We start from the raw sequence: 26,161 nt of genomic DNA, 5'->3' as shown, positions 1-26,161 counted from the left end.
AATAGAGGTGTTACTTGAGGAATAGAGGTGTTACTTGTGGAGTAGAGGTGTTACTTGTGGAATAGAGGTGTTACTTGAGCAATAGAGGTGTTACTTGTGGAGTAGAGGTGTTACTTGTGGAATAGAGGTGTTACTTGAGCAATAGAGGTGTTACTTGTGGAGTAGAGGTGTTACTTGGGGAATAGATGTGTTACTTGAGGAATAGAGGTGTTACTTGGGGAATAGAGGTGTTACTTGAGGAATAGAGGTGTTACTTGAGGAATAGAGGTGTTACTTGGGGAATAGAGGTGTTACTTGAGGAATAGAGGTGTTACTTGAGGAATAGAGGTGTTACTTGGGCAATAGAGGTGTTACTTGGGGAATAGAGGTGTTACTTGGGGAATAGAGGTGTTACTTGAGGAATAGAGGTGTTACTTGAGGAATAGATGTGTTACTTGGGGAATAGAGGTGTTTCTTGGGGAATAGAGGTGTTACTTGAGGAATAGAGGTGTTACTTGGGGAATAGAGGTGTTACTTGAGGAATAGAGGTGTTACTTGAGGAATAGAGGTGTTACTTGAGGAATAGAGGTGTTACTTGGGGAATAGAGGTGTTACTTGAGGAATAGAGGTGTTACTTGGGGAATAGAGGTGTTACTTGGGGAATAGAGGTGTTACTTGGGGAATAGAGGTGTTACTTGAGGAATAGAGGTGTTACTTGGGGAGTAGAGGTGTTACTTGAGGAATAGAGGTGTTACTTGAGGAATAGATGTGTTACTTGTGGAGTAGAGGTGTTACTTGGGGAATAGAGGTGTTACTTGGGGAATAGAGGTGTTACTTGGGGAATAGAGGTGTTACTTGGGGAATAGAGGTGTTACTTGGGGAATAGAGGTGTTACTTGAGGAATAGAGGTGTTACTTGGGGAATAGAGGTGTTACTTGAGAAATAGAGGTGTTACTTGGGGAATAGAGGTGTTACTTGAGGAGTAGAGGTGTTACTTGTGGAATAGAGGTGTTACTTGAGCAATAGAGGTGTTACTTGGGGAATAGAGGTGTTACTTGAGGAATAGAGGTGTTACTTGGGGAGTAGAGGTGTTACTTGAGGAATAGAGGTGTTACTTGAGGAATAGAGGTGTTACTTGAGGAATAGAGGTGTTACTTGGGGAATAGAGGTGTTACTTGGGGAATAGAGGTGTTACTTGGGGAATAGAGGTGTTACTTGAGGAATAGATGTGTTACTTGAGGAATAGAGGTGTTACTTGAGGAATAGAGGTGTTACTTGAGGAATAGATGTGTTACTTGGGGAATAGAGGTGTTACTTGAGGAATAGAGGTGTTACTTGAGGAATAGAGGTGTTACTTGAGGAATAGATGTGTTACTTGGGGAGTCGATGTGTTACTTGGGGAATAGAGGTGTTACTTGGGGAATAGAGGTGTTACTTGGGGAATAGAGGTGTTACTTGAGGAATTTACATTTACATTTACATTTAGTCATTTAGCTGACGCTTTTATCCAAAGCGACTTACAAGTTCTGTGCGACAAGACAGCAAGAAGGGTATAACTCTATCAGCTGAGTAACAATGTTCATCAAAGTGTTGCGTGTTACAGTGTAGGTTAGTTTATTAGGACAATTGCATGACATTAAGGTTAGTCGGGGTTAGATTTTTTTTTTTTTTTTTTTATCATTTCAGATAATGGTTGAAGAAGTGAGTCTTTAGTCGACGGCGAAAGATTGGACGGGATTCGGCTGTCCTAACTGGGATGGGTAGTTCATTCCACCATTGTGGGGCAAGGACTGAGAATAGGCGGCTTCTCTTTGATGACCCTCCGGGAGCTTGGATAGGAGTAGATCTGAGGCGGCCAGAAGATGCAGAGCGTAGGGGTCTTGAGGGTGTGTAGTTAGAGACCATTGACCGGAGGTAGGCAGGAGCGGTTCCCTTTGCCGCACGGTATGCTAGGTCGAGGGCCTTGAAGCGGATACGTGCAGCAATGGGGAGCCAGTGCAGGTCCCTAAGAAGTGGGGTGACATGGGCCGACTTCGGTAGGTTTGAGATCAGGCGGGCCGCTGCGTTTTGAATGAGTTGAAGAGGCTTGGTGGCAGTGGCCGGGAGGCCAGCTAGCAGTGCGTTGCAGTAGTCGAGGCGGGAGATGACTGTTGATTGGACGAGGAGTTGGGTGGCTTCTTTTGTCAGGAAGGGGCGTATCCTTCTGACGTTGCTCAGGAGGAATCTGCAGGTTCTGGTTGTCGCTGCGATGTGAGCAGAGAAGTTCAGCTGGTCGTCGAGGACAACACCAAGGTTCTTGGCGGTCGGCGACGCGGTCACAGCTGCATTCTTGACTGTGATGGAGAGGTCGGTCAGGGGGGAGGATTTGGCCGGCAGGTGGAGCAATTCTGTTTTGCTTAGGTTCAGTTTGAGGTGGTTGGTCGTCATCCAGGCGGAGATGTCGGACAGACAGGCCGAGATCCGCTCAGAGACGTGGATATCTGAGGGAGGGAAGGAGAGGAAGAGTTGAGTATCATCGGCATAACAATGATATGAGAAGCCATGAGACGTGATAATGTTACCCAGTGATTTAGTGTAGAGGGAGAAGAGAAGGGGTCCTAGGACCGAGCCCTGGGGGACACCCGTCCGGAAGGGGCGGGTGGCCGACAGAGTCCCTCTCCATGACACTTGGTAGGAGCGGTCATTGAGGTATGATGTCAGCCATGTCAGCGCAGATCCAGCCACTCCCATTCCTGCGAGGGCCGCGAGGAGGATCTGATGGTTGACTGTGTCGAAGGCTGCAGATAGGTCTAGGAGAATCAGGACAGAGGAGAGGCCTTTCGCTTTTGCTAAGTGAAGTGCCTCTGTGACCGCAATGAGGGCCGTTTCTGTGGAGTGGCCAGTCCGGAAGCCAGACTGATTGGGGTCTAGGAGGTCATTCTGTAAGAGATAAGCAGTAAGTTGGTTGGATACAGCACGTTCAAGTGTTTTAGAAAGGAAGGAGAGAAGAGAGACAGGACGATAGTTGGCTATGACGGTGGGGTTCAGGGTTGGTTTTTTTATGAGGGGCGTGACTCTGGCTTGTTTTAGGGAGGTGGGGACCACCCCCGAGTTGAGTGAGGAGTTGATGGTTGCAGTTAGGAATGGGAGGATGTCCGGTGCTATGGTCTGGAGGAGTGGGGAGGGTAGCTGGTCCAGCTGGCATGTAGTCGGACGGTTCGACGTTACCAGTGTCAGGGTCTCGGCTTCTGTAATGGGAGAGAAAGATGACAGAGTGAAGGATGAGGTTCTCGATTCAGCGTTTGGAATGGGTGGGGGTTGGGAGAAGGAGCTGCGGATGTTCTCCACTTTTTCCTCAAAGAAGATCGCAAAGTCTTCGGCAGAAAAAGATGAGGGAGGAGGAGGTGGGGGGGGAGTGAGGAGGGAGGACATGGTAGCATGCAGTTTGCGAAGATTCTTGGCAGAGGCCTCGATCCTATGGTGAAAGAAAGAAGCTTTGGCATTAGTAATGGTTTTGGAGAATGTTAACAAGAGGTTGTGATATGTGTCGATGTCAGCAGTGAGGCGTGACTTTCTATACTTCCTCTCAGCCGCTCTCAGGACCTGTCTTTGTTCTCTCACTGCATCCGTCAGCCATGGACTGGGTGGGGAGCGGCGGGCAGGTTTCTCAATGAGTGGACAGAGCTTGTCGAAGGAGGTTGCAAGGGCTGAGAGGAGGGTGGAGGTTGCCATCTCTGTGGGGAGAGCAGAGAAGGTGTCACTCAAAGGTAGAGCGGATATTATGTCAGAGGAGAGGGTGGAGGGGGATAGGGAGGGCAGGTTGCGTCTGAGTGAGACGGTTTGAGTTGGGGTGAAGACTTTTCGGTTAAGCATGAGAGTTAGTGAGAAGGATATGAAGGAATGGTCAGATACATGTAGGGGAGTTACCGTGGTGTTAATGATTCTGGAGTTACGGGAAAATATGAGATCCAAGGAGTTGCCTGCTTTGTGGGTGGGAGGCATGGCAGTGGGAGTCAGGTCAAATTGTTGTAGGAGGGAGACCACTGGGACCGACTGAGATGAGTCAGGCAGGTTGAAGTCGCCCAATAGAAGGAGCGGGGTACCATCTTCCGGTAAGGAGCTTAGAAGCATGTCCAGCTCATCTGTGAAGTGATCGAGGGGACCTGGAGGGCGATAGAGTGTAACAATGGTGAGATTGAAAGGATTAGAGACAGATACTGCATGATATTCGAGGGAGGAGAGTGACAGTTCTGGGAGTTGCGTTAGGTTTGTAGCCCATGAAGGAGATGTCATGAGGTGTTACTTGGGGAATAGAGGTGTTACTTGGGGAGTAGAGGTGTTACTTGAGGAATAGAGGTGTTACTTGAGGAATAGAGGTGTTACTTGGGGAGTAGAGGTGTTACTTGGGGAATAGAGGTGTTACTTGAGGAATAGAGGTGTTACTTGGGGAATAGAGGTGTTACTTGAGGAATAGAGGTGTTACTTGGGGAATAGAGGTGTTACTTGGGGAATAGAGGTGTTACTTGAGGAATAGAGGTGTTACTTGGGGAATAGAGGTGTTACTTGAGGAATAGATGTGTTACTTGAGGAATAGATGTGTTACTTGAGGAATAGAGGTGCTACTTGGGGAATAGAGGTGTTACTTGGGGAATATAGGTGTTACTTGGGGAATAGAGGTGTTACTTGGGGAATAGAGGTGTTACTTGAGGAATAGAGGTGTTACTTGGGGAGTAGAGGTGTTACTTGGGGAGTCGAGGTGTTACTTGGGGAGTAGAGGTGTTACTTGGGGAATAGAGGTGTTACTTGGGGAGTCGAGGTGTTACTTGGGGAGTAGAGGTGTTACTTGGGGAGTAGAGGTGTGTGGGATATTTGTGGATATCCTGATGAAGAATGTTCTCAGTCAACCGAGGCTTGGATAATAACAAGGTTTATTAACCAAACAGATAGATTACATAGAGAGAATGGCTGAGGGCTTCCCCCAGGTGATCAGCTGAAATGACCCAGGTGAGAAGACCTCGATTGTGGTCGGGAGGAGCCCTATATAGTTCAACAAGGGGGGGTGTGTGGTCCCATTTGATAGGTCAATTGGGGGGGGGGGTACAGGTTTGGGGAGAAAGGGGAGGGGAATGTCTTATTCCACAGAGAGGGGGGGGGGGCACAGGTAAGGGGGACACAGGGGAGGGGAGTATATTTACATGAGGACATTATATTATACCACAGGTGTTACTTGGGGAATAGATGTGTTACTTGGGGAATAGAGGTGTTACTTGGGGAATAGAGGTGTTACTTGGGGAATAGAGGTGTTACTTGGGGAGATGTGTTACTTGGGGAATAGAGGTGTTACTTGGGGAGTAGAGGTGTTACTTGGGGAGTCGAGGTGTTACTTGGGGAGTAGAGGTGTTACTTGGGGAATAGATGTGTTACTTGGGGAATAGATGTGTTACTTGGGGAATAGAGGTGTTACTTGAGGAATAGAGGTGTTACTTGGGGAATAGAGGTGTTACTTGAGGAATAGAGGTGTTACTTGAGGAGTCGAGGTGTTACTTGGGGAGTAGAGGTGTTACTTGGGGAATAGATGTGTTACTTGGGGAATAGATGTGTTACTTGGGGAATAGAGGTGTTACTTGGGGAATAGAGGTGTTACTTGGGGAATAGAGGTGTTACTTGGGGAATAGAGGTGTTACTTGAGGAATAGAGGTGTTACTTGGGGAATAGAGGTGTTACTTGGGGAATGGATGTGTTACTTGGGGAATAGATGTGTTACTTGGGGAATAGATGTGTTACTTGAGGAATAGAGGTGTTACTTGGGGAATAGAGGTGTTACTTGAGGAATAGAGGTGTTACTTGGGGAATAGAGGTGTTACTTGGGGAATAGAGGTGTTACTTGAGGAATAGAGGTGTTACTTGGGGAATAGAGGTGTTACTTGAGGAATAGATGTGTTACTTGAGGAATAGATGTGTTACTTGAGGAATAGAGGTGCTACTTGGGGAATAGAGGTGTTACTTGGGGAATATAGGTGTTACTTGGGGAATAGAGGTGTTACTTGGGGAATAGAGGTGTTACTTGAGGAATAGAGGTGTTACTTGGGGAGTAGAGGTGTTACTTGGGGAGTCGAGGTGTTACTTGGGGAGTAGAGGTGTTACTTGGGGAATAGAGGTGTTACTTGGGGAGTAGAGTTGTTACTTGGGGAGTAGAGGTGTTACTTGGGGAGTAGAGGTGTTACTTGGGGAATAGATGTGTTACTTGGGGAATAGAGGTGTGTGGGATATTTGTGGATATCCTGATGAAGAATGTTCTCAGTCAACCGAGGCTTGGATAATAACAAGGTTTATTAACCAAACAGATAGATTACATAGAGAGAATGGCTGAGGGCTTCCCCCAGGTGATCAGCTGAAATGACCCAGGTGAGAAGACCTCGATTGTGGTCGGGAGGAGCCCTATATAGTTCAACAAGGGGGGGTGTGTGGTCCCATTTGATAGGTCAATTGGGGGGGGGGGTACAGGTTTGGGGAGCAAGGGGAGGGGAATGTCTTATTCCACAGAGAGGGGGGGGGCACAGGTAAGGGGGACACAGGGGAGGGGAGTATATTTACATGAGGACATTATATTATACCACAGGTGTTACTTGGGGAATAGATGTGTTACTTGGGGAATAGAGGTGTTACTTGGGGAATAGAGGTGTTACTTGGGGAATAGAGGTGTTACTTGGGGAGATGTGTTACTTGGGGAATAGAGGTGTTACTTGGGGAGTAGAGGTGTTACTTGGGGAGTCGAGGTGTTACTTGGGGAGTAGAGGTGTTACTTGGGGAATAGATGTGTTACTTGGGGAATAGATGTGTTACTTGGGGAATAGAGGTGTTACTTGAGGAATAGAGGTGTTACTTGGGGAATAGAGGTGTTACTTGAGGAATAGAGGTGTTACTTGAGGAGTCGAGGTGTTACTTGGGGAGTAGAGGTGTTACTTGGGGAATAGATGTGTTACTTGGGGAATAGATGTGTTACTTGGGGAATAGAGGTGTTACTTGGGGAATAGAGGTGTTACTTGGGGAATAGAGGTGTTACTTGGGGAATAGAGGTGTTACTTGGGGAATAGAGGTGTTACTTGGGGAATGGATGTGTTACTTGGGGAATAGAGGTGTTACTTGGGGAATAGAGGTGTTACTTGGGGAATAGATGTGTTACTTGGGGAATGGATGTGTTACTTGGGGAATAGATGTGTTACTTGGGGAATAGATGTGTTACTTGGGGAGTCGAGGTGTTACTTGAGGAATAGCAAAGTTTATTTTGTATGGATCTTTAGCACAAAGAGGAAGTGAACGTGTCAAATCCCTTTGTTTGCTGTCTTACTGTGGGAAGCTATCATGTTGACAGCAAAACAATGTTTGTGCCAGCGGTGATGCTGTGATGAACATGGGCCCTCCGACTGAGCTGCAGGTGTGTGTGTGTGTGTGTGTGTGTGTGTGTGTGTGTGCTGAATGCTGGAGCGCACCATTCTTAACACCTGAGCAAACACCCGTCGTCACTGCCGCCGTTAACGTAGTAATGTGCAACATGTACTTGTGGAGATTGTTCTGGACTATGTGTCTGGTCTCGGCGATCAAAGTTGCCTACAAGCGAGCGCTCCAAAGTGGGAGAATCTATCAACAACAATGGATTCCCCATGACCCGACGCCAATCCACCTGTCGGGCCTGGAGCTGCCGCCCCACACGGACTTCTCTGACGCAGCCCAGCCCTTGGATGAGCAGCGGTGGTCTGAATTTCAAGCTCACGAGAGAGCCTTCAGGAAAAGCCTAGATTCGGAACACCGTGACGAGAAACACCACTACGTTTCATCGGGAGACCCTGGAGTTTGGATCCGACTATTTACCCTCCTGAACGGAGTATTCTTCAGGAATGGAGCTTTTACAGCGGTAAATCACTGGGGACGCCCACTCGGATACCCTCTTCTGAAATACGTCGCTCGGGTTCTGAAAAAGTTCCCGATGAAAGAATCACTTCCAGACGCACTAACACCCACACTAGTCACCACTTGGATTGAATCACAATTGCGATGTATCCGAGAGACAGTGCAGCCGCCATTAACATCAGCGGGAGGCGACCAACGGAGGAGGAAGGTGAGCCGAAACAAGCTGTCCTACCTCTGGCAACACAAACGTTCTAAAGCCATTCAGATTGTGTTAAACAACAGTGAATATCCCAGCCCCCCTCCGTGCCCCAGTAACTGCGAGCAAGTGCAGTCTTATTATCAGCAGAAATGTCAGGGAGAAATGCGCATTGGCGACCCTCTCCCGTTACCACCATGGCATCACACACTATCCCCCACGGAGCCAGTCTGTTCCCCAAACACCGCGCATTTTACACAGGAGGAGGTGGAGACAGTGCTGCGCGCTCTCCCTAACAATAAATCAAGTGGTATGGACGGTGTCACTTATGAGTCACTCAAAGCCACGCAACCAGGTATCCTAACATCAATCTTTAATGCCTGCCTGGAGAACAAAAGAGTGCCTGAGTCATGGAAGGGTGCTCTCGTCCACAGAATTCCCAAAAAGGACAATATCCCGGACAACCCATCAACCTGGAGAGACATTTCACTTCTTCCTACCATCTACAAGGTATTTATGAAATGTATCCTTGACCGCATCTTGCCCTGGCTCGTGGATGAAAACATACTGTCTCCCAAACAAAAGGCCTATATCAACAGGCAGGGCATGAATGAGCATGTGTTCTGTCTCAAAACAGGCATTGATGATTTCAAACACGAGTCCAGTAAATTTTATTCAGTGTTTCTGGATTTCCGTGATGCTTTTGGAACCCTAGCACACAATGTCATGCTGACAGCCCTTGAGGAAATACATCTACCCCAGGTTTTCATTGACATTGTTAGGTATGTTTACTCTGGTTCATACATACAGGTTATTTGTGGCAAACAGCTCACAGACCCAATCCCACTCCAAGTAGGTATAAAGACAGGCTGTCCATGGAGTGCAGTCAACTTTGTACTCGCTATCAACTCATGGTTAAAATGGCTTTGTAGTTGTGCTCCCCCTAATGTAATTTCCCCTAACCCCGTCCAGGGGTATGCAGATGATGTAATAATAGCCTCCAGACAGGAGGCTGTCATAAACACCATGCTCTCCAGAACCGACTCCTTCCTAGAGTGGTCTGGATTAGAGGTCAAATATGCAAAATGTGCTGTATTCTATGAGAGGCGGAGCGGGGGAAACCGCTGGTACCGGGCAAAATCAGATATAATTCCCACATTTACAGTTGATAACAAGCCACTGAGAGTCTACGCACGTCATGAAACATATACCTATCTGGGTCATAAATTTAATGTGGCAGGTGAATGGGAACAACAAGTGAGTGAAATTATCTCTGATTATTCAACCAGATTAGATTTATTTGATTCATCGCCCCTGCCACTCATCATGAAGCTTGAAGCAGTCAGACAAATAGCCCTGGTCAAAGTTCAGCACCTATTCTCAAATGTACATATTCCTCGCAAATTTCTCTGTGAGATGAACAATAAAACCGTACAGATGGTGAGACAATGGACTGGACTGAACACTCACTCAACACGGGACATCATATTCCATACCATGCGGAGGGGCGGCCTGGGTGTTCCCAACTTTGAATGGACGTACATTGCCACGAGACTCAGTCATCTTCTCAACATGCTGAACAGTGACGACCAGCACGTCAGAGAGCAGGCCAGAGCCTCTCTGTTCCTAGACCTGCAGAGACGCAAGGTCCCCCTGGCGTGTGGGTCTGATCCAAACTTCCTGGGTTACAAGAAGAAAGCTAGTGGAAAGCTGGACAGCCGCGCCCCCGGATTCGGGGTGTGGTCTGACTGGCCAATGTGGCCCTGGAGTGGGTGGGGCCGGACTCAGATGCTGTTAACGTTTCTGAGGAGATCATCTCTGACCCTACCATCTCTGTGAAGGCCACCATTGACATCTGTGGAACGTGGCATGAACTGCCACTTACCAATGCCCGTGGCCATCTCATGTCGGCACAACAACAACGCCAACGTCAACACTGGACTGAGCTTAAACTGCAAGGGAAGCTTGCTTGTCTCCCTGCCGCTGACCACTCTGTCTCGCACGCAGTTTTTAAAAATGTAGCTATTGATGAGAGCATCATCATTTTTACTTTAAAAGCTAGGCTACAGGTTTTACCATCAATGCTCAACCTTTCCATCTGGTTCCCTGGCAGTCATAGCCCCCACTGCATACACCATGGTCACGAACAGACAACAGAAACCATGTCTCACATACTTAATGGCTGTCATGCATACAAAGGGCTCTACATTTGTAGGCATGATAGGATCGTGAACCTGATTGCAGACAGTGTCAGTTCCACATTCGGGTCACCTGCAACATATAAGCTGTATAAACACACCAGTGTGAAGCCATATATGCTCAATCTGTGTAGGGACAATTCACTGTTCTCTGACATTTAAGCAAACACCCCTGATGTTGTTATTGTTAATGAGAATAACAGAGAGGTTCTCATCCTGGTAGTTGGTTGCACGTTTGACTACAGTCTAGAGGAAGCATTTACAACCAAAATGTTAAAATATCAACTGTTAGACCATACCATTTCACAACTCCATTTTAGTGCTGGGTGATTTCAATAGCGCCAATCTGAGAAAGGTATTGCCTGACTTCTATCAGCATGTGACTTGCAACACCAGAGGCGGTAACATCCTAGATCACTGTTACACGCAATTTAAAGGTGGCTACAAGGCTCATTCTGATAGTGGCTTTGGTAAATCAGATCACGCGTCCATCTTTCTTTCACCAATGTACAAACAGAGAATCAAAAGTACTCCTGTAGTCTCGCGAGAGGTACAGAAATGGGATTTGACGTCAGAGGAGACGCTCCAGTCTGCGTTTGACTGCACAGACTGGAATGTGTTCCGCGACACAGATAACATTAATGTCTACACGGAGACAGTGCTGGACTATGTTTGTACTTTGGTGGAAGAAACAATCCCCACTACCAAAATGAGAGTTTACCCAAATCAAAAACCCTGGGTAGACAAATCCGTCCGTGAAGCTCTGAGAGAGCGCACCAAAGCATACAACGACGGCCTAGTGGCAGGCAACATGAATGACCACAAGGTGGCGCGATACAACGTAAGGAGGACAGTGTCAGAGGCCAAACGGCGCTACAGGGATAAAATTGAACTCCAGTTTGAACAAGCTGACTCTAGAGCTATGTGGCAGGGGCTCAAAACGATGACAGACTACAAAGGCGCCTCCCTCAAACTGAACAGTGACATCTCCTTAGCAAATGACCTCAATACCTTCTATGCGAGGTTTGATGCTGGTAACAACAACACCAGCTCACAAGCCACGGCAATGGGGGGGGGGGGGGGGGGTCGGCTGCTGATGGAGGCGCAGTGTTCAGGGTAACAGAGCATGAGGTGAGGCGGACCTTTAAAAAAGTGAATATCAGGAAGGCAGCAGGTCCGGACGGCATCCCCGGCCGCGTCCTAAAAGTCTGTGCCGACCAACTGGCCCCAGTATTCACTGACATATTTAACCTGTCCTTAGAACAGGCTGTCATCCCCACCTGCCTGAAGAAGTCCACTATTATCCCTGTACCCAAAAAATCCAAGCCTGCTTGCCTCAACGACTACCGCCCTGTAGCTCTCACCTCCATAGCCATGAAGTGCTTTGAGAAGCTAGTAAAGGGCTACATCTGCTCCTCCCTCCCCATCAACATGGACCCCCTGCAATTTGCATACCGCCCCAACAGGTCCACGGAGGACGCCATAGCCCATGTGCTGCACACAGCAGCATCACACCTGGACAAGAGGCAGGGGAACTATGTGAGAATGCTATTCATCGACTACAGCTCGGCATTCAATACCATAGTCCCCTCCATACTCATAGCCAAGCTCAGGGACCTGGGCTTGAACTATGACCTCTGCCAGTGGGTCTTGGACTTCCTGACTGGCAGACCCCAGGTGGTGAGAGCAGGCAACTGCACCTCCTCATCCATCACCCTCAACATAGGGGCCCCCCAGGGCTGTGTTCTGAGTCCCCTCCTCTACTCCCTGTACACACACGACTGTGTGGCTCAGCGGAGTAGCAATACAATCATCAAATTTGCTGACGACACAGTGGTGGTGGGCCTGATCTCTGCCAACGACGAGAGGGCCTACCTGGAAGAGGTCAAGGTCCTGGCGGGATGGTGCCAGGAAAACAGCCTCTCCCTGAACGTCAGCAAAACAAAGGAGATGATTGTGGACTTCAGGAGGTCGGGGGTCAAGGACTACAGCCCCCTCAGCATCGACGGGGCACCGGTTGAGAGAGTCAACAGCTTTAAGTACCTCGGAGCCTACATATCCGAGGACTTGACATGGACCACACACATTGACAGTGTTGTGAAGAAGGCACGACAACGCCTCTACTTCCTCAGGCGCCTAAGGAAGTTCCAAGTCAGTCAGAAGATCCTTAAGAACTTCTACTCATGTACAATAGAGAGCATCTTGACCGGCAACATCACCTCCTGGTTTGGGAATAGCACTGCACAAGACCGAAGCAGACTACAAAGAGTGACACGATCAGCCGAACGCACAATTGGAGGGGGGCTCCCCACCCTCCAGAACATTTACAACAAGCGTTGCAAGGGCAAGGCTAAGAGAATCATTAAAGACTCCAGTCACCCGAACAACTGCCTCTTTGAACTGCTGCGGTCAGGCAAGCGATACCGGAGTCTCAAGGCGAGCACAGAAAGACTCAGAAGAAGCTTCTATCCCCAGGCCATCAGGCTGCTAAACGAACAATGAACACTACACAACAACAACCACCAAACGCACATAGCCCACACATCCACACGCACACACTCACTTTAAACAAACACACTGTAGCACCCACTCCACACACGTTATAGCACACACCCACTTTAAACAAACACACTGTAGCACCCACTCCCCACACTTTATATTTATTGATGAAGGATTGCACTACAACCCGTACACCTTACTGTAAATTGTACCTAAATTGTACCTCATCCCATTTCTGCTTTGCACTATATAGTACTGTACATTAGTACACTGCATAGTATTGTATATTATATGGTAACTCAGAACATTGTACATATGTCTATACCAAACACTGTGACCTCATTTTCTTCTTCTAAATTACATGCTATACTATGTTATTTGATACTATCTTGTCTAGCACAGTCTCTGGAGCGTAACAGTAAGAAGCATTTTGTATGAAAGTATTCTGTACTTCTGTATGACAACTATTAAAGAAACTTGAACTCGGCTACAACTGTAAACTTTTAGTCTTCATATTTGGAAGCCTGGGTCATGTCCATAAGTTGGGTGTTAGAGGCCTTCAGTTGGCCGGTCTTCCGAAGAGAAGAGCCAAACAATTAGCTAAATATTGCTCAGTGTCAGCAATTATTGGCAGCCGGGCAATTTGGAGAAGACGCTGCTATCTGTACCCATGAGCTGTGTGTTGATTGTCAGGTTCATCATCCGTGTGAGTCTGTAACTTTGATTGCCACTGTGGCACGATTGTATCCGAATAATCCCACAAAGTGCACTGTTAATATTTGTGTCCTTTAAACCTTGTTTTTATGTGGACATAAATAAAATATTCTAAATGTGTGTGTACACAATTACTTTGTAACTCTCCAAGGTGTGTGTAACTAGGGCAACCAGGGGATAGAGTGAGGTGAGGATTACCCAGCATGTCTGACATGAAAACAAACTCCTCAGTATGCAGACACATGCACACCTACACACACACACACACACACACACACACACACACACACACACACACACACACACACACACACACACACACACACACACACACACACACACAATGATCTGAATGTGGCAGTGATGGCTATAAGCTGTAGTACAGATCAATTGAAGTATTGGTAACATAAACCATTCTGTCCCATTTTATATACAATACAATATACCCTTTTTTCTTTATCTGCATCATAACTCAAAACATGAAATAAGCACGTTATTTAGTATTGTCTCCATGGCTCTCATTCTCTGCCGCAGAGAGCATTAGAGCTCAGGATCTTTGATGTTTGACGGCTGCGCACATCTGGTGAGAACTACAGTATTATTGCTCTCGGCTGTCTCTCCCGTGGAGAGTCTCCAGGGACGCCCTGGATGGAAGCACCTGACTGGGTGAAGCTAACTGAACACACAGACGGGTCATCGGATGTTGCACGGTTTCATCCAGACTTTCCCTGGAGACTTCCAGAGCCCCCACGGCACCATTGTTTACAGGTCCACTGTGAAAGGGTCTACGCAGCTAGAGCTTATATCTAGACTCTACTGGTGCTATACCTCCAGAAAGAGAAATTACATAGTATTTGCTTATTTTGTTTATATCATGGATTTGTGCATTTACACTGTATTTAGTAGCCTGCCACTATTTCTGAAAGCCCCGACAAGCATGTGCACATGCAGGCACACGCGCGCGCACACACACACACACACACACACACACACACACACACACACACACACACACTTGACTTCCATGCAAAGTCTCAGCCTCCTAGCGCAAAAACTGGCTGCTAGAGGGTGGGGACACTTTTTTGTACCGACTGACCAACCAACCAACAGAGCGAGCTATAGAGCTGCTGGTCGCTGCCGTTTCTGGTGGGTCACATGACTTTACACTATGTTTGATTGACAGTTTCTTGTGGGTCACATGACGTTAAGAGTAAGGCACTATGTTTTGATGGACAGTTTCTTGTGGGTCACATGACCTTAAGACACTGTTTTGATGGACAGTTTCTTGTGGGCCACATGACTTTAAGACACTATGTTTTGATGGACAGTTTCTGGTGGGTCACATGACTTTAAGACACTATGTTTTGATGGACAGTTTCTTGTGGGTCACATGACCTTAAGACACTATGTTTTGATGGACAGTTTCTTGTGGGTCACATGACCTTAAGACACTATGTTTTTATGGACAGTTTCTTGTGGGCCACATGACTTTAAGACACTATGTTTTGATGGACAGTTTCTGGTGGGTCACATGACTTTAAGACACTATGTTTTGATGGACAGTTTCTTGTGGGTCACATGACTTTAAGACACTGTGTTGATGGACAGTTTCTTATGAGTGACATGACTTTAAGACACTATGTTTTGATGAAGCCGTGAGTTTGAGTCCCAGTGGGCAGCGCAGTGGCCTCACAGTATCATCTCCTGACCTCCTGGGTGAGAACCAGTTCTTTAAATAGTAGACAGGTAGGAGATCAATAGCGATAGTCTCCATCAACAGATCATTATTCACAAAGAGCTCATTGACTGTATAATATGACCCTGCAACAATATACAGGTTTCTCATTTCAATATTTAGCTGCAACGCTACCCCGCTGGGACCGCTCTTTGTTTTGTTATATATGTTCTCGGCTTCAGCCCGAGCCTGACGGGGCCCGAGGAAAGCCGTCGGGTACGGCCGGGTTCAGACTGACGATTTATGCTAATTGGTATTTACAGTAGGCTAATCTGCACCTTTACATGTGAGCACTCAGCGCTGTCCATGGTGCTGATTGCCAATTTTGGAGTCAATCAATTGTTAAGACTTTCTCCTCTCTCTCTCTCTCTCTCTCTCTCTCCATGTGATTTGAGCTGTTGCCTATGTAAATATCATAGGTGTCTTCTCTGAGCAATAATTTACTGTTGTATTTTTCTTCTTTTTTCTTTTGTGTTTGGTTGGTCTCGTGCTCAGTGTTGTGTGTGATCAACTCACTCGGGCCTGTTGAGAACCCCTCCTCTCTCGCTACAGGATTATATAAGACCTCCTACAGGATGCTATAAGACCTCCTACAGGATGCTATAAGACCTCCTACAGGATGCTATAAGACCTCCTACAGGATGATATAAGACCTACAGGATGATATAAGACCTCCTACAGAATGATATAAGACCTCCTACAGGATGATATAAGACCTACAGGATGATAGAAGACCTCCTACAGGATGATATAAAACCTCCTACATGATGATAGAATACCTCCTACAGAATGATATAAGACCTCCTACAGGATGATATAAGAACTACAGGATGATATAAGACCTATAGGATTATATAAGACCTCCTATAGGATGATATAAGACCTATATGATTATATAAGACCTCCTACAGGATGATATAAGACCTACAGGATTGTATAATACCTCCTACAGGATGATAGAATACCTCCTACAGGATGATATAAGACCTCCTACAGGATGATATAAGACCTACAGGATTGTATAATACCTCCTACAGGATGATATAAGACCTACAAGATGATATAATACCTCCTACAGGATGATATAAGACCTACAGGGTGATATAAGACCTCCTAGAGGATGATATAAGACCTTGTACAGGATGATATAAGACTTACAGGATGATATAAGACCTCGTACAGGATGATATAAGACCTACAGGATGATATAATACCTTTCTAAAGAGATCTGCAGAAAATCTAATATTATTTAGTGTCAAACTGTCAAGACAGCAAAGATATCAGATATACACCGAAAACAGATGTCTGCATGTCTATTAAAATTAAATGTCTATTAAAATCTAGCCTTCGTTAGCTCACTGACCTAAATGCTGTTGTATTGTTTGAGCTATCAGACATTACCCCTGTCTGTCAATGCATTATTGAGAAAAGCCCTCCAACTTCTGTTACATAAATGGTAAATGCTGCATGTATATAGCGCTGTTATCCAAAGCGCTTGAAATGTTGTTCCTCACAGTCACCCATTCACTCAGACATTCACACACCGACAGCGAAGGCAACCATACCAAGGTGCCAACCTGCACATCAGGAGCAATTAGGCCGGGGTTCTCAATGACACTTCGAAACGCTGCCTGGGAGGAGCGGGAATCGAACTGGGAACCTTCTGATTACCAGACAACCGCTCTACCTCCTGAGCCACTGTTGCCCCCCCTGTTACATGCAACACTGTAGCACAGCTTCAACCCATCATTTAAGTAACCGGGGGGAAAGGCAAGACTACGATGAATATACACTGACATCTGTTTGGTTGTTGTTTCTTCTGCATCTAACCTTAATTTCCTCTGTGGCAGGAAGCAGCCGCTAATGAACCAAGGCATAGCTAGCATACTAGCTGTACTACAAGCATTGCGTTGAATGAATGAATGAATGAATGAAAACTTTATTGAACAGATTGCAGAATGGGTACAAAGGTTGGGCATCGTTTGGATTTGAACGATTCCGGTTCCGATTCCGATTCTCCATTTCGATTCCTGTTCTAAACGATTCTCGATTCCGATTCTTTGAGGTGCAGGTCAAAACAGGTCACAGCTTATTTCGCAGGAGATTTTTTTTATTTTATTTTAAATCTTAAATTTTTTTCATACTATTCACATTGTCAGTTGACTTGATACAGTTTAATTTGGTTGCTGTACTGTAACTAGGGTATTAATTAACAAAGCAAAAAAAAAATTTAAATTAAGAATCGAAATTAAGAATCTAAATGCAAATATGTTACTTAGTTAGGTTCCTATTAGAACCGGTTCTCGGTGCCCAACCCTACAGTATGGCTCAATACAAACAACTGTTAAGGGGATGCAGACCAGAGAAAGACTTTCGTCTTGTTTACATCAGGGTCCCCCATTTTCAATTCATAGTGAGTTGCCATCAGCATCACGTGTTACCTGCTCCAGAGAAGTCGTGTTGACTTAGAGAAGGAGAGGAGGAAGAGTGTCTGTACATCTCGTAAAGAAACTGTCACTCTGGGGGGGAATGCTGTCAGTAGCCCACTGAGCTGAAACCAATTATAGTACAATACAGTCAGACAGCAGGTTACAATGATAGGATTTTTGGAGGTGTTCTTCTGGTCATAGCCTGTATGGACTGGAGTTAATTCTATGGTTTTTCACGGAAGTCGGTACACCGGAAAACAACCGATACCAACTTAATTTCTTTCTATTCCAATGCACTATGAGTATATGTACTCACGCATCAGCCATCGGAAACTGAACTTCGGCAATCCTTGAGCTAGGGATGACCCCTATTAGTCGAATAGTCGACTAATCGATCGAAAGGAGCCGTAGTCGACTGCCTACCTCTTAGTCGAATGCAAAAAAATATATATAATAATAATAATAATTATTATTATAATTTTATTTTTTTTATCATTCTTTCCAAAAGAAAAGAGGCCTAGAAGCATGGCTAACGCTAATGGCATGCATACCAGAGGCTAACTGCCTAAGAAAACAGGCACAGAGGCACTGAAAGAGGATTTTAACCGATCTAATGAACACACTAGACTAGACAAATATCAAGATGTATCCATCAGTGGACCAATTGCATGCTTTTGCAGAGGAAAAGAAGCCTTCCGTCGACTCCTTCAGACATTAAGCACCCCCCACAGCCCAAATGGAATGATAAAAAAAAAAATTATACTTAACCCATTCTCCGCCGTGTTTACACGTCATTCTCCGTCATGCTTAATCTGCCAATGACGCCTAAAGGCGTCTTTGAGATCAATATTTCATATTTTCGTCATGGTATTCACATTTCACCCACGGAGTCTTGGCTGGTGCTGTAGAACTCTGCTCAACTCTGCAACGCTTCAATACCGCCACCTGGTGGCCGATCGGCGAGTTGCCAAAACCGGAAGTGGCCGGAAGTGCTTAGTCCATCCCCTATTCCGTCCGGCCACTCGCTATCGCTCGCGGGACTCTATCCAGACACCGTGATATCGATCCGTTGCCATAACTCAATAAACAACATGATTGGACGTATATTAGTATTATACAAACCAGAACTGGATCACCTAGATCAACATCACATAACTGGGATCTGTTTGCGCCAGTGTGATCGCCCAACGGTAAGAGGAAGCTGCCGTGAGTTTCAGCGTTTTTGATTATTATTATCCATACAAACTGCTCTGATCTATATATCACCCATACTACATAAATGATGATAGAATACCTCCTACCTTGGTTGTTGTTTCTTCTGCATCTAACCTTCATTTCCTCTGTGGCAGGAAGCAGCCGCTAATGAACCAAGGCATAGCTAGCATACTAGCTGTACTACAAGCATTGCGTTGAATGAATGAATGAATGAATGAATGAATGAATGAATGAATGAATGAATTAATTAATTAATTAATTAATGAAAACTTTATTGAACAGATTTCAGAATGGGTACAAAGGTTGGGCATCGTTTGGATTTGAACGATTCCGGTTCCGATTCCGATTCTCCATTTCGATTCCTGTTCTAAACGATTCTCACTTCCGATTCTTTGAGGTGCAGGTCAAAACAGGTCACAGCTTATTTCGCAGGAGATTTTTTTATTTTATTTTAAATCTTAAATTTTTTTCATACTATTCACATTGTCAGTTGACTTGATACAGTTTAATTTGGTTGCTGTACTGTAACTAGGGTATTAATTAACAAAGCAAAAAAAATAAAGAAATTAAGAATCGAAATTAAGAATCTAAATGCAAATATGTTACTTCCGGTTCCAGAACCGGAAGTTAGGAACCGGTTCCTATTAGAACCGGTTCTCGGTGCCCAACCCTACAGTACGGCTCAATACAAACAACTGTTAAGGGGATGCAGACCAGAGAAAGACTTTCGTCTTGTTTACATCAGGGTCCCCCATTTTCAATTCATAGTGAGTTGCCATCAGCATCACGTGTTACCTGCTCCAGAGAAGTCGTGTTGACTTAGAGAAGGAGAGGAGGAAGAGTGTCTGTACATCTCGTAAAGAAACTGTCACTCTGGGGGGGAATGCCGTCAGTAGCCCACTGAGCTGAAACCAATTATAGTACAATACAGTCAGACAGCAGGTTACAATGATAGGATTTTTGGAGGTGTTCTTCTGGTCATAGCCTGTATGGACTGGAGTTAATTCTATGGTTTCTCACGGGAGTCGGTACACCAGAAAACAACCGATACCAACTTAATTTCTTTCTATTCCAATGCACTATGAGTATATGTACTCACGCATCAGCCATCGGAAACTGAACTTCGGCAATCCTTGAGCTAGGGATGACCCCTATTAGTCGAATAGTCGACTAATCGATCGAAAGGAGCCGTAGTCGACTGCCTACCTCTTAGTCGAATGCAAAAAAATATATATAATAATAATAATTATTATTATTATAATTTTATTTTTTTATCATTCTTTCCAAAAGAAAAGAGGCCTAGAAGCATGGCTAACGCTAATGGCACGCATACCAGAGGCTAACTGCCTAAGAAAACAGGCACAGAGGCACTGAAAGAGGATTTTAACCCATCTAATGAACACACTAGACTAGACAAATATCAAGATGTATCCATCAGTGGACCAATTGCATGCTTTTGCAGAGGAAAAGAAGCCTTCCGTCGACTCCTTCAGACATTAAGCACCCCCCACAGCCCAAATGGAATGATAAAAAAAAATAATAATAATTATACTTAACCCATTCTCCGCCGTGTTTACACGTCATTCTCCGCCATGCGTAATCTGCCAATGACGCCTAAAGGCGTCTTTGAGATCAATATTTCATATTTTCGTCATGGTATTCACATTTCACCCACGGAGTCTTGGCTGGTGCTGTAGAACTCCGCTCAACTCTGCAACGCTTCAATACCGCAACCTGGTGGCCGATCGGTGAGTTGCCAAAACCGGAAGTGGCCGGAAGTGCTTAGTCCATCCCCTATTCCGTCCGGCCACTCGCTATCGCTCGCGGGACTCTATCCAGACACCGTGGATATCGATCCGTTGCCATAACTCAATAAACAACATGATTGGACGTATATTAGTATTATACAAACCAGAACTGGATCACCTAGATCAACATCACATAACTGGGATCTGTTTGCGCCAGTGTGATCGCCCAACGGTAAGAGGAAGCTGCCGTGAGTTTCAGCGTTTTTGATTATGATTATCCATACAAACTGCTCTGATCTATATATCACCCATACTACATAAATGATTTAACGTCGGTCATTGAATTATAAACGAGCAGATGACCAGTCATGACGTTTAGGATCATGTACAGTTGAAATTTTTAATATAACGTTGATCGGTATCAAACTGCATTTGATCATCTAATATATGCATTTATGGCTATATCTCACGTTCTATGAAATACAGCAGAAAACGATAAAAACATATTTATACTCTGGACGGTATTTTAGTATGAATGTGTGAATGAAAAAGTTAAACGTTCCTACATCCTGAACGATAGATAATTGATGTTGAATGGGCCATAGTAATGTCAATTTAGCAATACAATTTAAAAAGTTATAGCCCTGCAAAGAAGGTGAACATCTCCATAGACAAATAGTGCTGGCAGAGAGGCTACTAGGATGGATACAAGCTCCGGCAGAGAATGGGTTAAAAAAAAATACTAATAAATAAATGTCATAGTCGACCAATAGTCGACTATTGGCTAATTTCGGCCAATCAAAGTCGACTAACCAAATCCTTAGTCGGAGACAGCCATAGGACACAGCCATAGGATGCAGCCATAGGACACAGCCATAGGACGCAGCCATACGACGCAGCCATAGGACGCAGCCATACGACGCAGCCATACGACGCAGCCATAGGACACAGCCATAGGACACAGCCATAGGACGCAGCCATAGGACACAGCCATAGGACACAGCCATAGGACACAGCCATAGGACACAGGCACACAGCCATACTACACAGCCATACTACACAGCCATACTACACAGCCATAGGACACAGCCATAGGACACAGTCATAGGACACAGCCATAGGACACAGCCATACTACACAGCCATACGACACAGCCATACGACACAGCCATAGGACACAGCCATAGGACACAGCCATAGGACAAAGTCATAGGACACAGCCATACTACACAGCCATAGGACACAGTCATAGGACACAGCCATACTACACAGCCATAGGACACAGCCATACTACACAGCCATACTACACAGTCATAGGACACAGCCATAGGACACAGCCATACGACACAGCCATACGACACAGCCATAGGATGCAGTGCAACGCGGGGCAGTGGAGCACTTTTCAGATGAAAGCTACGGCCACCAGGCGTCGGGCGATCTGCCATCGTGGCCGCAGTGGAGCAGAGCCGTAAAGGCTGCCATGATTTGTCTCTTTGTACTGAGAGGTATTTTCATACTTGCAGCATTTCATATTTAAAAACCTCAAAGTACGATGCAAATCAAACTGCATTGTGTTGCCTGATGATGCATCATCGCTGACAGTTCTCACAGAAGCCTCTCGTCCCCGTCCGTGCTGAATCCTGCCACGTCATGCGCAACTACCTGCGCCACCATGCTGTTTATTTATTTAAATGAGGTGGAGTGTGACCTGTATGGCTGCCGGTGTATTACTGCATTATGGCTGCTGTCGTGCACCTCCTCGTAACCCCTATTTAGTTTTAGATGGTCTTACTTGATTGGACAGTTTTTACACAGTGCATGAGGTGTCAGGTGAATGTCATGGACCCAAGGGTTGGAAAAGACATTTTGTAATCTCAAAAACACACTGGTTTTAATTGGGAAAACCAGATTATTCTCTTGGTTCCTGTTGAGGAGAAGTTAGGGTTTGGGAGATGTGTAGACGTTTATGTTTTGTCCCTTTATTCTTCTCAGTGATACATGTCCAGAGAGACTGGTCTGTATGTTTCTCTAGTGTGCAGCCATGCGCTGACTCACGTGACTGCTGCAGCTCTCTCTCTCTCCCCCCAGGCTCTCTATTCACTATGACAGGGCTCCCTCTCTCTTTGCTGTCTTCTCCATCTCTCTTTCTCATTCCATCTCTCCCTCCCTTCATCTCCTTTTCCATCTCTCTCTCTCTCTCTCTCTCTCCCCTCAAGCTCTATTCACTCTGGCAGGGCTCCCTCTCCCTCCCCTCATCTCTTTTCCATCTCTCTCTCTCTATCTCTCTCTCTACAGTATGGGCCGTCCCTTGAGTACTCTAGTCTTTGGCACACATTGAGTCTGGTCCTGGACCATATCAAATGGCCAGCAGCGTTCCACACATCCAATCTGGGTCAGGTGGCAAAATAGGCACTTTGGAAGGAAAATTCCCACTTGAATTGTTACTTGTACAGGCTTGCTGGCTGCACTGCTGCCGCTAACCATAATAGCCTGAATGAGGAGTGAAATCACACTTTGATCTGCAGATGGATGGAATATTGATCTGTTCTACTCCACTGTTTACAAACATGACTAACATAAACAAACCTTTTACAGCCTCAAAATCAAATCAAATAATAAAAAAATATAACTCTTCTACAGTTTGCCTTCGTATCAAGAGCTCAGTCGATCAGCTAAAGAACGACAATATGTCTCTGATGCTAGTTCTTATTTTTCATTTGTTTGCATTTGAATCATTCATTCATTCATTCAATCTTTATTTAATCTCGAATGTCATTGAGAGTGAGCATAATAAATGCAAAAAAAGAAAACAATATAGAAACGGAAAGTCAATCAATTAATTTAAACATTTAGAATAATTAAAAACAACTGCAGACTAGGGGCAGCGGTGGCCTAAAGGTTATAGAAGCGGGTTTGTGATCGAACCGGCAGGAAAAATCTGGGCTGGGGAAGTGAATTAATAACTCTCTCCCATACCCTTAACACCAACCGCTGAAGTGCCCTTGAGCAAGGCACTTAACCCCCAACTGCTCCAGTGGAGTTGCTCAGTGGCCAACAGAGTCAGACTGTGGTTATACTGGGCAGCTCCCAGGTGTGAATGGAACTGTGTGAATGTGAAGCAGGACGTAGCTGAAAAAGAGCATCCTTGTTTTAAAGTGCATTGCAAGACATTCCATGTTTACAGAAACGGAAACACACAGTCACTTTCAGTCACACAATCACTTCCAGTCACACAGTCACTTTCAGCCACACAGTCACTTACAGTCACATAGTCACAGTCACATAGTCACATACTGTAGTAACACAGTCACATAGTCACAGTAACTTTCAGTCACATAGTCACACAGTCACATGGTAGTCACATACTGTAGTAACACAGTCACATAGTCACAGTCACTTACAGTCACATAGTCACATAGTCACATACTGTAGTAACACAGTCACATAGTCACAGTCACTTACAGTCACATAGTCACATAGTCACATACTGTAGTAACACAGTCACATAGTCACAGTCACTTACAGTCACATAGTCACACAGTCACATAGTCACATACTGTAGTAACACAGTCACATAGTCACAGTCACTTTCAGTCACAGTCACTGGAGTTGAGGATCCAGGGGGACGTGGTCCACTCTATTATCATCCCCCTTGTCAGCTCTATACTTCACAATTCCCATTTTTAATGAAAGACTTAACGAGTCACCGCACTGCAAGTAGCCCTGAGGCGACCAAGTAGGCTGAACACTCATCCCGGATTATGAAATGAACGTTAACTATCAGATCCTGTGTGTTTGAAACAGGGTTTAACAGGTTTAAACCACTGAAGGGAAGCATACGGTATCTATTTACGATGCGTGGGATCCGTGGAGATGTGTTCTACACCCTGGACCACTAGCCTGAATCTTATGATGTGGAGAATCCCATTCCAGTGTTTCAGTTTCCCTAACATAAACAGTTACAATAATAAAAAAGAAAATAATTAAAAAAAAATAGGAATTACCCAGTGATAGAACAAATGACTCAGAATCTGATGCAAACCATTTACAATCTAATAATTACACTAAACTGCACGGACTACAACGTATATCATGCCAGTTAGGGTACTTTGTGTATACTGCACCTGTGTATACTGTATACTTTACTTACTCATAGTATATATTCAGATTCTATGTGTTTATTGCCCATATTTATTGTAATGTATAATATAACTGATAGGGCACACAGACCCTCATCTGCTTATATTCAGAGTTAATGATATGGTTTACACTGCTTATTTTTTATCTTTACTATAATTTGATTGCCCATACCTGTACCTCCCCCATGCTGCTATGACGCCCGGATAATTTCCCGAAGGGGATCAATAAACTAATATCTGATCTTAAAACCTAAATTTCAAGCCAACTAAAGACAATACTATATAATATACTGTACATTACATTAAGGATCAAGCTGGTACAATGAGCTGTAATAGACAACAGCAGCTGGTTTATTTGAGATGTGCAGGCTTTAGTGCAAGGCCCAAGGAGTCCTTTATGTCTTAGACTCATTTGCCATCTAGTGGTTGTTTGTAGCATTGCATCGGTACAGAATGGCAAGAGCATGCCAACAGCTAAATAAGCAAGAGCTTGTTTGATTGGAATTCTACTATTCTACTGTAGTTGAGAAGAGAGTGTATCTCTGTCACTTACAATACCTGACGTCTGTGTGGAGAGGTTTTTTACAAGGAATCCAATAAAATTCTTGAAAATGTGTGTCATTATGCTAGTGAGATCATGCTCACAGAAAATATAGGCCATACTGTATATTATAGACACAGGCTGTGGAAGTGTATATGGTAGAGATACGATTATCTGTAAGAGAGTGACCCACTTCTTATAAGAACTGTCAAAAACGTTACTTTGGCAGCTGCTACCTAACCAAACACAACTCAGGGACATTAACGTGGAGACATTTGAAGTATATTTAAATAGAAACTAAATCTAACTCTGTGCACTAATCTGTTCTCAATGTTTTATTAATTAACAGATCGTTCCAAGGACTCCCTCCAGCTCCCCAACCAAAGAACCAGACGCCACCCCCTCCCCTTCTCTTCTCTACCCCCCGAACTGGGCTATATCTCTGCTCCTCCACAGGCAGAAAGAACAAATAACCGGAGAAGAGAAGGGGAAAAAAAGCCTGCATGCCTCGTCTCTGCTGTTCTGCCTCCACGCCACTAGGGGGTGGGCTCCTCTTGAGACCACGGTGCATCCACATGGCTGTTTTCCACCACCAAACAATAATGGAGTTGATACTGGAGGGGAATTTGCCACAGGTCTATCTCCATATAGGATTACTACTGGGGGAGAATGGGCGAGGCATGCTGAACTCGTCTGTATGCTGACGATTCCACTCTTTACACGTGGACGGCGAACTATGCCATGCTACGTCGATACGCTGACGACTCCACCGTCTTCGTGATGATACGGGCGACACGGCCCTCCCGGGTTACAGCTTAGAGGATGGTAACTCTGCCTGAGGCATGGCAACATGCTAGGATCCTTAGCTCCAGGCGCCCTGTG

Source organism: Notolepis coatsorum (genome assembly GCF_963971535.1).
Source record: "Notolepis coatsorum genome assembly, chromosome: 17".
Lineage (NCBI taxonomy): Eukaryota > Metazoa > Chordata > Actinopteri > Aulopiformes > Paralepididae > Notolepis > Notolepis coatsorum.
This window is presented reverse-complemented; position numbering follows the sequence as displayed.